Raw genomic sequence first — 13,041 nt, forward strand, 5'->3', positions numbered from 1 at the left:
GGTTGAATTCAGATTCTGGGTGACCAAAACCCTTTTATTTAATTAATTCATCTGGATTCCCCATAAAATGTCAAAAAACATGTAAAATGAGGAAACTGTTCTTTATGAATGCTGGAAACTAAGAAGAGGTCCTTATGCAAAGCACTCAGTGATGAAACAGATTGATGGATGGCTCAAACAATACTGACTGAGAGAGATACTTTACAGTGATATCCAGTAATACTCCTCTTCCTCTTCCCAACAGCTTGTAACAACAAGAGCTGGAGGAAGTAGATAATGGGCATTTGGTGGGTGGCCAATCTCATGCTTGTTAGTGCTTCTCAGATGTGCACCAGGTGTGTAGCAGAGCCTAGAGACTAGGAATCCTGATGTGATTGTTAATACCCACATTAAAAATGGAGTGTATAACTCTGCATGACAGCATTCTTTCCATTTAGAGTATGGGGACATGACCCAAACTAAATGCAGAGGTAAGAAAGTCTTGTAAAGAGGTGTGGTTGTTTCCCACTACAGCTTCCTCCTCACTCCCTTATGAGCCACTGATGTAGCAAATTACATTGTCGTAAATACAAACTATTACCTTCTCTATTTGTTTGGGTTTGAAGGATTTAACAGGGATCTGTTCAGCCTCTAACACATTAGGGCTCTGTTCCAGATTGTAAGATGACCAAAGAGAATTAACATCAATTATTACCAGTTACATGGAAAGATGATAGTTTGAAAACAAAACAAAATAATTAGTTATGTTCTTGTTGAGATTGAGTTCAAGGGTTCTTCAACAAAACTGGAAGTGAACTTATGGAGAAGGGACAACCCCAAACAATGAATTCAGGTGACATTGTAATTAGATAAAACTACAAAGTTAAAAATGCAATGAAGGCAATTAACAGCATTATTAGCTACAGTAAAAACCAAATCAGTGAAGACAGCAAGCTCCAGAAATTATTTTTTGACTCATAAGAAAACGATAAGAAACAAATAATGAGAAAAAAATCTGAGATGTGGATGATGGATCCAGTAGCTCCTATAGGCATCCAATAGCAATTCTAGAAAAAGAAAGAACATAGAAAGTAGAGTAGAAACAATAATGTAATAAATAAGGGGACAGTTTAGTTCTCCTAAACTGAGGAAGGGCATAGGTACCATGTAACAGTAAAACTCAATTTACATGCAGCTATATCTTGTTACAGTTTTCAGTTAGGAGGAATAAAAAAAGTTCCTACAAATGCAGGACTGATGTGGAGCAAACAGATTTCCCACAAAGGGAAAAATAAAACCAGATTGGCAGTGAACTTTTCCTCCACAGTAACAAATGCCAGAATGTAAACAATGTGGAGTTTTTCAAAGGAAAACAATTATGATTTGATAATACAGCGGCCAAACTCTATAGTTCACAAGAGAGGGCAATAGAAATACTTGCCAGAATACTTGCTAAACAAATAGACTACTTGTCTTTTATCAGGAAAACAGATACTCAAAAAGTATTTAGCACTTAAGTGACCAAAGCACTTAAGAAGGTGGTTGGGTTTTTACAAAATAAAACAAATAGGACTGAGTGTAAAAACAAGTACATAGTAGTAAAAAGTTGTTAATATAGTTATTCTGAAAATTCTGTTAATGTCAACAACAATTCTGGAAAAAGAAAATACATGCAAAAAAAGCACACACAGTAATCTGGAACTAAAGTCTCTGATTACTAAAATCTCTTGATTGGATGGGGATGAAGATATTTGGAAAGGGTTAAGTATGTTCTTGGGCTTCTAAGTTGAAGTAACCCCCTAGAGTGGTGCTATTCATTAAGGCATTGATTGCAGGAGGAAAAGCAGAATACAGCAAAGAAGAGAAGCTCTATTCTGGGCACACTGAGTTCTGAGTCTTTCAAACATCTAAGTACAGATGCCCAGTAGATGGTCAGATTCATGGGTCTGTATTTTTATATATATATATTTTTTTAACCAAGAGCATGTATTATTTATTAATTAAGGGAAAAAAGATGTTACAAAATGGTTTTCATTTAAAAAATAAATAAAAAAGATAGACCCTGGGGTAGTGACCAAAATTCAAACAGTAATCTAAAAGTCTTACTTGCTAGAGTTCTGCAAGTTTTTTAATGAGTTCTGCTCTGATCTTAAAGACAGCGCCATATCCCCATCTCTTGGGGTCAATATACAGGCATCTACTCCCTCAGAGATATTGGGAGTTCAGTTCTAGACCACTGCAAGAAAGTGAGTCACACAAATTTTTTGGTTTCCCGATGCATAGAAAAGTTATGTTTATATTATACTGTAGTTTATTAAATGTGTAATAGCATTATGTCTAAAAAGAACAATGTGTATACCTTAATTAAAGTGTGACACAGAGACTCAAAGTGAGCACACGCTGTTGGAAAAATGGCACTGATAGACTTGCTTGACTTAGGGTTGCCACAAGCCTTCAATTTGTAAAAAATGCAGTATTTGAAGCACAATAAAGTGAAGAGCAATAAAACGGTATGCCTGTGTAAGTCAAAAGATTCTTAACTGTTCAGACTAGAAGTAGATCTTCATTAACTTTCTTTCTCTGGGACTCCATCCTACTTTTTATCTGCCTTGTCCTTCTTTGGGGAGGAGAGGGAAGAAGTAGGGGGTACTACCTCACAGGGAGAAAAGCACAAAGCTATCTTACCACAAGAGTATTGTAGGAGAAGAGCAAAAAATAATCACAAGTAATAGAGCCAAAAGAGAGGACTTTTATTTAAGTGCTATGCCAACCCTGTTTCACTGGGGCAAATGTTGCTCTCTCCCAAGAAGTTAAGCATGTGTAGTCACATAAACCAGCAGACTTACCAGATTTTATTATTTTGCTAAGAAATTTAGAACTATTTCCACTAAAACTTTCTTAAAACCTGGACTGTGGCCCCTCCCTAGAAAACTTGGAATAAGTTTCCCAAAACTTAATTTGGCAAGGTTCTAGTTTTGAAACTCAAAATAACCTCAATAGTCCTGACTATAAGGCTTTTAAAGAATACAAACATATCAGCTGAATAGCAAGGCATTTTTTGAGCAGCAGTTTCAAAACTGTGTTACCATATTTTTCTCCTCAAATAGAAGTTCTCTCCTATCTCTGCTCAACTCCATATGGACTGCATGTGATTTTTCCCCAGTTTTTTTCCATCATTACCAAAGCACTAATCCTCACCACTTATCTTCTATCTGTGATTTAATAGTGTCTCACTAGACTGTTATATGTGGCTGGCAGAGACTGACTTTTATCCCTGGGTCTCCAACACTTAGTAGTCTTCGTCCCTTCGTGCTAATATAAATTTTTACCAACACAAATTTTTTACCAACACAGACGTTTCTATCTGATGTCTAGCCATTTCCTTCTTTTTTAAAGTCCCTTTCAGAGATGTATCCCTTACTGAGTTTTAAAAAACAGAATACAGTTGAGCATGTTGTCTCAACTGTTTACCTCATAGTCCTTTGGTTATAATTGTAGACAGTGAGAATGGGTAACAGACATCAATAAATGTATTTGTAGTATGAAAACATCAAGTTTTTATTTGTGTACTATACTTTGACAATATGTAGGAAAAGGGAAATTGAAATATGCTTAACTGTGAGAAGAGTATAAGGGAAAATATTTCACTGTCTATGAAAGAAACATACTTGATAGTTTACCATTTATTTAGCATGAAAAGGATTAATCTTAAAATTAAAGCATCAGATTCTTAAATCATATTTTGTGAGGATTGTATTCCATAGATTAATGTTGATTTGAAATGAATAAGATTTTGATATATTTCCATTTACATATATCTATTTGAATTGTTATCCCTGATTAATAATTATATCTCACTACCTCAGAAATACTTTCACTTCGTGTTTTTTTTAACCTTCTGTTTGGGAAAGATGAACACTTCCCTTCAATTCCGCTGTTGAACTTGTGTAATCACTCTGAAGAGATATAAAACCTAGAGTTATGTCATGCATAAAATTTACAATAAATAAACTGGAAACAGTTAAAGGGCCAAGAACAAGCCTTCAAAATACAGGGCTGTCAACTTCAGTAAGTTGCATATTTCAGGAAAAACAGTACCTGACACATAGAATAGCAGTTATCTCAAGAGAGGGTAAGCATTGTGCATTGATGAATACACAAAGTATCCAGCCATAAACAAAGAAGAACCCTTTATTCTAAGCATCTTGCAGTCTCGTGTTTTCAGAAGCTGGCATGTAATTGTCTTCAAAATGAATGTTAGGATTAACACTTTGAAATTAGTTCTGAAAGCACATCAGGGTTATTGAGGCATTCGTTGTTCACTGAAAGCTGATTCTGTGGATTCCTAATACACAATGACTAGAATTATCAGCATATTAGTGTTTGAAGCAATTTATATTTTTCCAGATGAAAATACTAACATCATAGAAAATTTAAGCTATAAAGAACTATAGAACATTAAGTCCAATCTTATTTTTAAATGAATTCCTTTCTCCACTCAGCAATATTTATGAGAGATTAAGTAACTTGCCCAGTTTGTAGAATTAGCCAGGACTGGGACCTGTTTCTCTACTGACTCTCGTGTTCTTTCTGCTGAATCACATTTTAGATCCGTTTTTTTTGCGTGGGAAACCTGTTCCATATCTTGCATAAACCTGAAGTGTGTGTTCTTACAGATTAGAACTCTGACAATAGCACTTCTCTGGTGGTGGTATTATTTGTTATTTCATTACTTATTTTAAAGTGTTAATGGTAGGGTTATGCTTACATTAGCATGGCAACCATCAACTGATTTTTAAATTTGATTATGCTCCCAGTTGATGGTTTTAGTGTTGTTATGATTGACTTCCCCTTCAAATAAAACTGATAAAAATGTAATCAGTTTTGTCAACAGGGTTCAGTTATTCATATTTAAATATTATTTTTTAAAAGACTCCAAAAAGGGGTATCTTAAATAGCTCACTAAATATATGACTCTAGTTATTTTAAAAAAATCAAATGTATGTATAACTTGCAAGGCCTTCATGCATTTTATAATTTTGAGATTGGGAGTCACCTTAGAAATTTTAATTCACTAACCTTTACTTTATTTTAAATATCAGAAAACTAAGCTCTAGCAGAATTGTGGTTTACAGAAGCAGAATGAAGGGGCCTAAGTCTTAGTCCCAATACAGCATTCTTTCCAGTATGTCATATATTCCCTAATTTATTATATGTAATGATATAAATGTGTTTGCCATAATGTATATGGCAAAAGAACAGGTTTAAAGAAATGTTTTATTTGTATTACTATTTTAAGAGCGGCATGCTTACTTGAAAGCTTCTGAAAACTTACTTATTGGGGGGATGTGAGGGAGTGGGGATGAAGAATCTTTAATTTGGTTATCTAAGTGACAGCAGATAAAGCCATAGACTAGAGTGGTAGCTGTAGAAATAGCAATAAAGTAGATCAGGAGATGTTAAAGAAAATTGACATGACACTAGGATCATTAGAGGAAGAAGATGAGTTTTATATTTGGCACCAGATACAAAAATAAAAACAAATAGTACCTTAGACTAGGAGTCACCAGACTTCTGATGTTACACCCATACAATTTTATTTTAAAAATTTGAGCACATAACTCCAATATGTATATACTGATTATTTATGTACATGTACTAGTACTGTGTACATTATGAAACATAAAATACATTTTAAAAGTATAAAAGTAAAATAATGTTTTTAACTTCACAGCATAAAACTTTTTGACAGCACTGTGACTGAATTTGCTTCATTTTTGAAAATTTTAATACTCTGTTATGTAGTGGTTCAAAGTCTGGATATAAGTTCAGTTTATTTTAATGCATGGTTTTAATATCTGTCACAGGTGAAAAAGATAACTTTTGGTAGATCCAAATGGAAGTTTTTTTGTAAATTATAATACTCAATTTTAAATGCCTTCCAATTATACAAAGGGTATCGTTGAAATTGAAGTACTAAATTTCTATTGTTCCTGAGGCCAAAAAGCATTTCCTTGAATACAAAGGAAAATACTAATCATTATTTTTTAAATTGATTAAAAACTCACTAAAATGCTCCAGTTAAAGGAATTTTTAAACAGGAAGTTTTTTTTTTTTAATATAGATATGAGCTGTATAGGTGACACATTGGGTTGTCTGGTAATAGCAATCATGTAATGATGTGCTCCCATTTTTATTAATTTTTTTTATTTTATTGAAATTGTTTACATACCATACAATCATCCAAGGATCCAAAGTGCACAATCAGTTGCCCATGGTACCATCATACAGCTGTGCATCCATCAACACAATTTTTTTTTCAATTTTGAGAACATTTTCATTATTCCAGAAAAGATATAAAGACAAAAAAGATAATTCCAATCCTCTCATACCCCTAATCACCCCCCCCCAATTACTGACTCATAGTATTGGTATAGTACATTTGTTACTGTTAATGAAAGAATTCCAAACATTGATTTTTAATGATTTTCTCCATAAGGACTTTCTTTTGAAAAGCAGTAACTTTTTCATTTTTACACTGCACCCTTTATTTTAAACAGGCAAATCCAGAATTTTTTCTTTTTTTCCAAAAACATCAGGTAAATGCTCCTCAAGAACCTGTCACAGAAATGGTCAGCAAGTTTGGGACAAAAAGCATAATATCTTTGAATTTTACAACTTTTTCAAGGGCTTTTCCATAAGATTAGCCAGTGAAAATGTGATAATAAAAATACCCATGATCCTTCTCATCTCATTTCAAAATATAGTAAAGAATCTATTATTTTTTTAGGCTTCATTTTTTTTTTTTTTTTTTTCCATTTTTATTGAGATTGTTCAGATACCATACAATTATCCAAAGATCCAAAGTGTACAATCACTTGCCCCTGGGTACCCTCATACAGTTGTGCATCCATCACACTTAATTTTGTTCAATTTTTAGAAACTTCTCATTACTCCAGACAAGAAATAAAGTGAAAGATGAAAAAAGAAAAAAAGGAAACTCTAATCCTCCCCTATCCCTAACCAACCTCCCTCAGTTGCTGACTCGTAGTATTGATACAGTACTTTTGTTACTGTTTATGAAAAAATGTTGAAATACTACTAACTGTAGTATATAGTTTGTAATAGGTATATAGTTCTTCCCTATATGCCCCTCTATTACTAACTTCTAATTGTATTGTCATATATTTGTTCTGGTTCATGGAAGCGATTTCTAGTATTTGTACAGTTGATCATGGATATTGCCCACCATAGGATTCAGTTTTATACATTCCCATCTTTTGACCTCCAGCTTTCCTTCTGGTGACATATATGACTCTGAACTTCCCCTTTCCACCTCATTCACACACCATTCGGCGCTGTTAGTTATTCTCACATCTTGCTACCAACACCCCTGTTCATTTCGAAACATTTAAGTTCATCTTAATTGAACATTCTGCTCATACTAAGCAACCACTCCCCATTCTTAAGCCTCATCCTATATCTTGGTACCTTATATTTCATGTCTGAGTTTACATATTATAATTAATTCCTATCAGTGAGACCCTGCAATAATTGTCCTTATATGTCTGGCTTATTTCACTCAGTATATTGCCCTCGAGGTTTTGTCATCAATCCATTTTTTTTTTTTTTAATATGGTTTTGTTCACTCACCATACATTCCATCCCAAGTAAATAACCGATGGTTCTCTGCATGGTCATATATTTATGTGTTCACCACCTTCACCACTATCTATATAAGGGCATCTGCGTTTCTTCCACAAGGCAGGAGGGAGAGTCAAAGAAGGTAGAGAGGCAAAAGAAAGAGGAAAAAAAAATGACAGCTAGGAAGCAGCAAAAGGAAAAATAACTGTAAATCAAAGTAGGGTAAAGTCAGACACCACCAATGTCAGGTGTCTAACATGTCTCCCCTATCCCCCCTCTTATCTGCATTTACCTTGTTATATCACCTTTGTTACATCAAAGGAAGCACAATACAATGATTCTGTTAGTTACAGTCTCTAGTTTATGCTGATTGCATCCCTCCCCCAATGCCTCCCCATTTTTAACAACTTTCAAGGTTGGCATTTGCTTGTTCTCCCTCGTAAAAGAACATATTTGTACATTTTATCACAATTGTTGAATACTCTAGGTTTCACCAAGTTACACCGTCCCAGTCTTTATCTTTCCTCCTTTCTTGTGGTGTCTCACATCCTCCCCACCTTCCTCTCTCAACCGTATTCATAGTTACCTTTGTTCAGTGTACTTACATTGTTATGCTACCATCTCCCAAAATTGTGTTCCAAACCACGCACTCCTGTCTTCTATCACCCTATAGTGCTCCCTTTAGTATTTCCTGTAGGGCGGGTGTCTTGTTCACAAAGTCTCTCATTGTCTGTTTGTCAGAAAATATTTTGAGCTCTCCCTCATATTTGAAGGACAGCTTTGCTGGATATAGGATTCTTGGTTGGCGGTTTTTCTCTTTCAGTACCTTAAATATATCACACCACTTCCTTCTTGCCTCCATGGTTTCTGCTGAGAGAGCCACACATAGTCTTATTAAGCTTCCTTTGTATGTAAGGGATCGCTTTTCTCTTGCTGCTTTCAGGATTCTTTGTCTTTGACATTTGATAATCTGATTATTAAGTGTCTTGGCGTAGGCCTATTCAGATCTATTCTGTTTGCAGTACGCTGCGCTTCTTGGATCTGTAATTTTATGTCTTTCATAAGAGATGGGAAATTTTCATTAATTATTTCCTCTATTATTGCTTCTGTCCCCTTTCTCTTCTCTTCTCCTTCTGGGACACCAATGACACGTACATTATTGTACTTTGTTTCATCCTTGAGTTCCTAGAGTCGTTGCTCATATTTTTTCATTCTTTTCTCCATCTGCTCCTTTGCATGTAGGCTTTCAGGTGTTTTGTTCTCCAGTTCCTGAGTGTTTTCTTCTGCCTCTTGAGATCTGCTGTTGTGTCTTTCATCTCTTGTGTTGTGCCTTTCATTTCCATAGATTCTACTAGTTGTTTTTTTGAACTTTTGATTTCTGCCATATATATGCCCAGTGTTTCCTTTACAGCCTCTATCTCTTTTGCAATATCTTCTTTAAACTTTTTGATTTGATTTAGCATTAGTTGTTTAAATTCCTGTATCTCAATTGAAGTGTATGTTTGTTCCTTTGACTGGGCCATAATTTTGTTTTTCTTAGTGTAGGTTGTAATTTTCTGTTGTCTAGGCATGGTTTCCTTGGTTATTCCAAATCAGGTTTTCCCAGACCAGAACAGGCTCAGGTCCCAGAGGGAAGAAATATTCAGTATCTGGTTTCCCTGAGGGTGTGTCTTAGAAAATTGCTCCACCCTGTGATGCCTCAGGTCACTGTGCTTTTCTGCCCAGCAGGTGATGCCTGTTAGCCTATAATTCTTGACTGATGTGAGGAGGTATGGCCCTGTTCCTCCAGGCTCTGGGGTCTGGTTCTGAATACAAAGGGCCCCACCCCTTTCCTCCTAGAGAAGACAGACCCCCCAGGTGGAGGTCATTAGCATTTCAATGGTCTCTCTCTACTTGTGCTGTCTCCACCCTTCCCCAAGTCACAGCCCTGGAAACTGAATATGACTGGGGCTTTCTCCACTGAGCCGAAAAAGAAACAGATAGTCTCCTTCAGACCCAGTCCAAGGCGACCCTCCGGCTTTCCAAGGTCAGTTGTCACCCAAAGCCTCTGTCTGTTTTTTGGGGATGCGTACCTGTAGTGAACAGTTCACACTTGCTACTTAAAACCCCAGTTGGAGCTCAGCTGAGCTATATTTGCTTGCTGGGAGAGAGCTTCTCTCTGGCACCAGGAGGCTTTGCAGCTCGGGCTATGGGGGAGGGGGTCTCACGATTTGGATCCGCAGGTTTTACTTACAGATTTTATGCTGTGTTCTCTGGCATTCCTCCCAATTCAGGTTGGTGTATGATGAGTGGATGGTCTCGTTTGTCCCCCCGCAGTTATTCTGGATTATTTACTAGTTGTTTCTGTTTTTTTTTAGTTGTTCCAGGGGGACTACTTAGCTTCCACTCCTCTCTATGCCACCATCTTGCCCCGCCTCCTAGGCTTTGTTTTTATAAAAACTGCATCAAAGACTTTTTACGTTTTTGTTTCCACTTGCTGCAATAGCTTGCTTTTGAAAGAATTCAATATGTGGTACTGTATAACTTTACTTGGCAATCTTAACACTTACACAGATTTCCATGAAACCCTATTTTAATTAAAAAAGGTACTTACTATTGAGAATTTATCTTCTCTAGAACACCTTTCCTTTCCTGGCTCTGTTTGAAGGAAAACAGCCTATTATCTTTCTCAACTAACTGTTGAATAAGACATCAGACATCAGATGATTGATAATGCAAGACCCTCTTGTACAATAAGTACCTGAAGAGTGCACTAGATTTTCAAAAACTGTAGGAGAAGGAATTGTGTTTGTTATGAATTCAGGTAGCTAGTGGAGGCTTCTTGGGGAAAATGGGACAGGAAAAATAGGATTCAGATGGGTTTACAGGAAGTTCTAGGAGAAAGGGAGTGACATGACAAAGGCATAGGCAGGAAAATACAAGGTGAGTTTGAAGGACATGGAAGAGACCAGGCTGGCAAACGGATTCATGATGTGAAGAGGTGAACAAGATCGGAAATTTGTATAGGGGCTGATTACAGAGCTCTCTAAATAACTTGTTGAGGCACTGAATCTTTCATACTCTGGTAAGCTGCTGAAGGTTTCAGATCAAGTTGTTGAAATGGCCAGAATAGTTTCATCCTAAAATGGCAGTGAGCTCAGGAAATAGACATTTTCCTCTGGAGCAAAACATTAAACCCACAGTGAGTCCTGATAGGAGACTTAGGGCAAAGAAACAGGGTTGGATGGTGACTGTCTGAGGGGATATATTTAGCACAGTGCAGTGGATATCAGTGATAGTAGACAGATGACTTAATAAAGGATTAAGATAATATGCAAGTCCAATTTTAAACATCATTTAAGTAAACATTCTAAAAGAATACTATATGTACATACACGAGATAAGTTGTGAATTCTAAACTGATTTAAGTGCTTCCTTATTCACTTTGGAGGCTTTTAAATTGAATAACATCCAAAAAAGCCACTATACTATTAGGAAAGGAGAAGCCAAAACATTCTTCTAAACTATTTGCTCTCTTTTATCCCGTGTCTTTTAAAATGGACCAGAATGAAATCTTCATGTCACTTCTATTTCCTATCCAGAATTATTTCCCATATCAGTGGTCTCCAAATTATGGTGTTCTTGATCCAAGAAGTGCACTCATAAAAAAATACTAGCACTTCCATTTATAATTAGTTTCTGTCTTAGAAAAATGAAGTTAATTTTTAATGGGAGAACTTACAGGTATATATGTATGTAATTTATAATATAAACATTCATTGGACGTACAGTCTAAATATGGGAGGTACAATCAAAAAAGTTTCCAAAGTTGCCTGTGGGAGTTGTTAAATATACAGATTACAAGGGCATTCCCCTAAAAAGTCTAATTCTGTGGGTGTGAATTCGGACCAGAAATCTAGTTTTTAACAAGAGATCCACGTGTTCCTTATCTTCATCCAGGTTCAGGAAATAAGCAGTAGACCTACTTTACTGTATCTTGACTTAGGCCTAAATCTAGTTCCAAGTTCACCAGTGCAATTGCTGTGTGATTGGTGCCTCACCTACCCTTAGATAGCTAGATAGATTGTCTGAGGGCTTAGCAGCAGACCTAAGCCCACTAGTGATAAGAAAATATTTCTTTTGCTTTGATTGGGCCAAAAGCCATCTTATAGTAGTTGGAATTTTAGGGGCAACAGTATGTGTATTTAGAATGATTTCGGAGTTTATTTACCTTGAGGTTTGAAATGAATGTTTTCAACAAAGAAGGTATTGCCACAGATCCTTACTATGTTCCATGTATATTTAAAAAATCATGGCTGATCAGTAACTTTATTCCTTATAGTTACTTTATTTTTTTTTGAATGCTATAACATGCTCACTTGTAGATATTTAGAGACTAATTTTATGATAAGTCATTGGGTATCCAGAAATAAAATGTTTATTCAAAATGTTAACGACTACTAAAGAAATATTAGTGAACATTTGAGTGCAGTGTTTTAAGCACTTTCTAATGCAGTATATTATTTAATCCTCACAACAATCCTATGAAATAGGTGTTCTTAGTATTCATTTTGCAGAAGAGTTAACTGAAGTAGCACAGAGAGGTTAAGTAACTTGCCCATTGTTTATAGGATTTTTGTTTGTTTGCTTGCTTGCTTGTTTTAATTTGGGAACCCCCTAAATAACTTTTAGAAGAAACTTCTTTCCATAATCTTTTGGTTATTATTTGACTTAATTATTCTTTTTCCTGAAACATGATTTCTTCTACTGCCTTGTTCTTTTATAAAACAAATAAAACTTCCTCCTTTAGGTTGTGTATTCTAACAAGGAATGCCAAGTGGCATATAGTAATCGCTATTAGTAGTCTAAGGTGGAACATTCAAATGATGGAAGAATAGGACAATTTAATGAAAGACAAAGTGATTTTTGCCCAATTTGCATATAAAGCCCAGTTTTTTCATCTGACATGTAAATTTTTATGAAGATCATGTTTTTTATCCTGAAGTTGTACTTTGTAACTGCTGTAAGTTTTTGAAAGCTGCAGGATTTTTTTGAGTACAGAGAAAACTGTCAGTTATTTGTATTTTGATATTCAGTTAACATTCACATTTTTAAGATAATCAGTTTCAATGTCTAGTTTTTCCTTAAGGTTTTAAGTTCAACTTATACATTTTGCGTTCACTTAAGAAATCTCTTCATATCTTCACTAAGCCATTAATGTACAGTTATCTTTTAAAATTGTCAAATAAATTCCCTGAAACATTTTTAAAATGAATACCTAACTCAAAAAAGCAAAATCAAACAATTAAACAATTCTCATAAATATGAATCTAATAAAACAAATTTATAAATTCAGGATACCAAGTTCTCCTAAATATTAGACACTTTATAAATTTCTGTTACATACTTCATACTATAATCACAAGTCTAAGATAGCAG

At 35.3% G+C, this 13,041-nt stretch overlaps 1 protein-coding gene and 1 long non-coding RNA gene across 4 annotated transcripts in view; one reads left to right on the top strand and one right to left on the bottom strand.

The window, feature by feature from the left end:
• ZNF654 (zinc finger protein 654) overlaps positions 1-13,041 on the top strand; it is a 96,395-nt gene that overhangs the window by 53,402 nt on the left and 29,952 nt on the right. The gene's annotated exons all lie outside the window — the stretch shown is intronic.
• LOC119531992 overlaps positions 6,499-13,041 on the bottom strand; it is a 41,422-nt gene continuing 34,879 nt past the window's right edge. The window contains exon 4 of the long non-coding RNA XR_005216460.1: positions 6,499-6,597. This is a non-coding gene — a long non-coding RNA (uncharacterized LOC119531992). The remainder of the gene's footprint in view (positions 6,598-13,041) is intronic.

This window comes from Choloepus didactylus, chromosome 1 (genome assembly GCF_015220235.1).
Source record: "Choloepus didactylus isolate mChoDid1 chromosome 1, mChoDid1.pri, whole genome shotgun sequence".
In the NCBI taxonomy this organism is placed as follows: Eukaryota; Metazoa; Chordata; class Mammalia; order Pilosa; family Megalonychidae; genus Choloepus; species Choloepus didactylus.